Here is a 3,847-nt window from a genome sequence, read left to right as displayed (position 1 = left end):
GCGTTCTTAGGATTCTGTCCGATTTTTTCCGTATTGATTCGCAATTATCTCTGGTGTTCTTTTGTATTCTCGGATTCTGTCTCATTTCCGCATGATTTTCTCTGATTCTCTCTCGGCTGTTCTGATTTTGTGTTAATTCTATATCTCATTTTCTCCAGAATTTCTCTTAAACTCCCTTGACCTCTCTCTTTAATTTTCTCTTGATTTATCTCATCATTTCATTCAGTTTTTACTTCATTTATTTGATTAATTTCCCTAATTTCTTTCTTGTCACTCACGTAGTATCTTACGCTTCCCCATGAATCATTTTGATTCTGCCCAATTTTCCTTTGATTCTCATTATTTGATTTGATATTATTTTCTCTATTCAGCCGCAAGGAGTAAAGAGGAAACGGACAAGACAACAGCCACTATCATCTGCTGAACGAATGAGCCACATGTGCAGAAAACTTCCAACATATCAGTCAGTTTCTTGTAATTGCACCGGAGGCTAATCAGCAGCACGTTAACTCTCTTCCCCTGAGCCTCCCATTAATTTTAGTTTTCTGTAAAAGGAAACTATTGTGCCGGCTTTGTCTGTCCGTCCGCACATTTTTCTGTCCGCACTTTTTATGTCCGCCCTCAGATCTCAAAAACTACCGAGACTAGAGTGCTGCTAATTGGTATGTTGATCATCCACCCTCCAATCATCAAACATACCAAATTGCAGTCCTCTAGCCTCAGTAGTTTTTATTTTCTTTAAGGTTAAATTTAGCCATAATCGTGCTTCTGGCAGCGTTATAGGACAGGCCGCCACCGGGGCGTGGTTAAAGTTTCATGGGCCGCGGCTCTAACAGCATTATACCGAGACCACCGAAAGATAGGTCTGTTTTCGGTGGATTTGATTATACGCTGTAGCGGCTGTACAGGAATCTGGATTGCGGCGCATTGTGTACTTGTTTATCTTGAAAGCACGCTCGCATCTCTTGAATAAAAAGACCTTTATCTTTCAACACCTACGGTAATCCATCAGCAGGGCGTATTCTGCTTTCTTGTCCTTTTCTTAAAACCGCTTAATTAAATACCAATTTCATCAGTCTGTCTTCCCACATTCGTTGTCGGATCTGATTTCAAAATGTCTTTTTTTTTTCCTTGGTATCTTCCTTCATTCATAGCTTAAATCATTTTCCATTGGATGGAGAAACGACAAACAAGAGAATATAAACGTGGCAGATTTTTGCATATTGTTAACATATCTTGATGCTCTCTCTCTCTCTCTCTCTCTCTCTCTCTCTCTCTCTCTCTCTCTCTCTCTCTCTCTCTCAGCTTTGTCTTGTCTCTGGCGAATCTCACACTCGCCTTTTCTCTCTGTCCTTGTATCTGTCTCATTGAATATCTCTCTCCATCTTTCTCTCTGTATCGTTCTATCTCCTATTCTCTATCTGATCTTCACACGTTTCTTTCCCCTGAAGAAATTATATATAAAAAAGAAGTTAAACATAAATATTTCGCGGTGTTGCCCGCAGGAGGAGCGTTTTTTTTTTCACCGACTTCAATAACAGCTATCTTGCCCCAGTAGCCGGAAATCAACAATCCTATTGCTCTCTCTCTCTCTCTCTCTCTCTCTCTCTCTCTCTCTCTCTCTCTCTCTCTCAACCATTCTATTCATAAGTCAAAAGTGATAGAATGTGATACTCTTTAAAGTAATAATATTACTATACTGAGTATATATATATATATATATATATATATATATATATATATATATATATATATATATATATATATATATATATATATATATATATGTATATATATATACACATGCACACACATATATATATTTATATATGTATACATACATATATATATATATATATATATATATATATATATGTATATATAATACTTCTAGAAAATGAATAGATCAGTGAAAATTACAAGGAAGGTCAAGCAAGGTAAATATCAATTGAATAGAAGGAGGATAGTTTCGTGCAAAATTGAGGAAGGAAATAATTCTACTAAGGTAAACTAAACACAACTTGAAATTGAAAACAATAATAGGAATAAAAACTATAAGCACCAAAACATATATATATATATATATATATATATATATATATATATATATATATATATATATATATATACACTGTATGTGTGTGTGTACACGCACACATTTGTGTGCATGTAAGTAGCTATGTTTACAACTGTAGATATTTATACATATGAGAACTGCTAACTAATGGAAAACCATTTCAAAGTTGCTATACCATTTCAAGCAAAAAGTTTGGTGAAAAATACCACATAAGCCTGAATTTAGTCGGACTGAATAAAAAGCTGAAACTTCGTTGAATAATTAAATAATATAATTTTGTGGAAAATGCTTCCTCTCTTTCTCTCTTGTTATATACTTTCAAATTACATATACATATATATATATGTATATATGTATATATATATACATACATACATACATACATGCATACATACATACATACATACATACATACATACATACATACATACATACATACATACATACATATATCTATCTATCTATCCATCTATATATATATATATATATATATATATATATATATATATATATAATATATATATATATATATATATATATATATATATATATATATATATATATATATATATATATATATATATATATATATATATATATATATATATATTAGATATATGTCAAGAGACTTTTCCACTATGTCCTTTGTCTCATTTGGCCCATCACCAAATATTTTGTATACAGAAGATAATTGCCCTCAGACAGAAAGCAAAATTCACGCCACAAACCTGTTTCCTTCCATGAAAATCCACGTGCATAGGACACAGTCCTCGCCCTTCCAAACTATAATCTCACGATGCGGTGTCTGAAGAAGAAGCGGAACTCCGGCGGTAACTTCGTCAGGAAAAACGTGGCAGTGTTACGTCGAAACTTCTATGACGCGTCTTTCTCATCCAGAACAAAAATTGATAAATCACTTGATCGAGAGACGAAGGAAGAGGCGACGGGAAACGAGGCTGTCCCAGTGTGTAGGCGGTATTATTAGTCCCACGCGCGGTGTCCCTTTCACATACGTTTGTATCCACGTCAGGAAGGTATACCTCCTACAGGTGAGTCTGTAGACGAGTGAGGGCCAAGACGGTCAATGAAGCCTCTTGGGAGCCCACCTTCCCTGGGACGCCTCCGTCGGTGACTGGGGTCTCCTCACCTGTGCCCTGGTGCCCTTGGGGTCCCTCCTGCCCTCGCCCTGCTGTGCCAGTCCCTGGTTTTACCTTTACGCGGTGCTCACCCGGGGGCCCCTCCCTCGCTCTTTCCACCTCGAAAGCAGGTGTTCCTGAGCCTTCGCGGTTGTCACCTGTCAAAAGGGCTTGGGATCCCAACGATCCCACCAAGATGTTATTCAACTGGATGTGGATTTATAGGGTGACTTAAATGCCCTCAAAAGCAGCCAGTACCCTAATTCGTGGCATTACAGAGGCACATGGTATCGGCGAGGCTTACGACCAATTGGCCTGACTTCACCGATGGGTCGGGTAGTGCGGGGTGAGCGACGGGGCAGAGGAGGGTATTGCCAGGAAGCATTTTTGGGGAGGGGGAGGGAGGGGATTTGATGATGCAGGGAACTGAGAGAAGCGAGAAGGAGGGAGAAAGAGACAGAGGCGAGATGAAGGGGGGTTGGCATCGGTTAGAAGAAAAGAAGGGGGGCGACACTGAGAATCGGGGAGGTGTGACGAGGAAGAGGCTGGCAATGCGACAGATGTCTTTGGCACCTATAAAAACAAACATGACGTTGCCGAGTCATAAAGGATGCATAGAAAACGGTGTCTGCTT

At 38.2% G+C, this 3,847-nt stretch overlaps 1 protein-coding gene across 1 annotated transcript in view; it reads right to left on the bottom strand.

Annotated features, from left to right (window-relative positions):
- The window catches only part of LOC136825483 (uncharacterized), a 15,663-nt gene extending 12,535 nt beyond the window's left edge, over window positions 1-3,128 (bottom strand). Inside the window, exon 1 of the mRNA XM_067082013.1 lies at window positions 2,806-3,128. The gene's annotated coding sequence lies outside the window, so the exon portion shown is untranslated. The remainder of the gene's footprint in view (window positions 1-2,805) is intronic.
- Between the last annotated feature and the right edge of the window lie 719 nt (window positions 3,129-3,847).

The sequence above is a fragment of the Macrobrachium rosenbergii genome, chromosome 37, assembly GCF_040412425.1.
Source record: "Macrobrachium rosenbergii isolate ZJJX-2024 chromosome 37, ASM4041242v1, whole genome shotgun sequence".
NCBI classification, from domain to species: Eukaryota; Metazoa; Arthropoda; class Malacostraca; order Decapoda; family Palaemonidae; genus Macrobrachium; species Macrobrachium rosenbergii.
The sequence above is the reverse complement of the archived record's forward strand: the minus strand, read 5'-3'. Positions and strand labels throughout refer to the sequence as shown.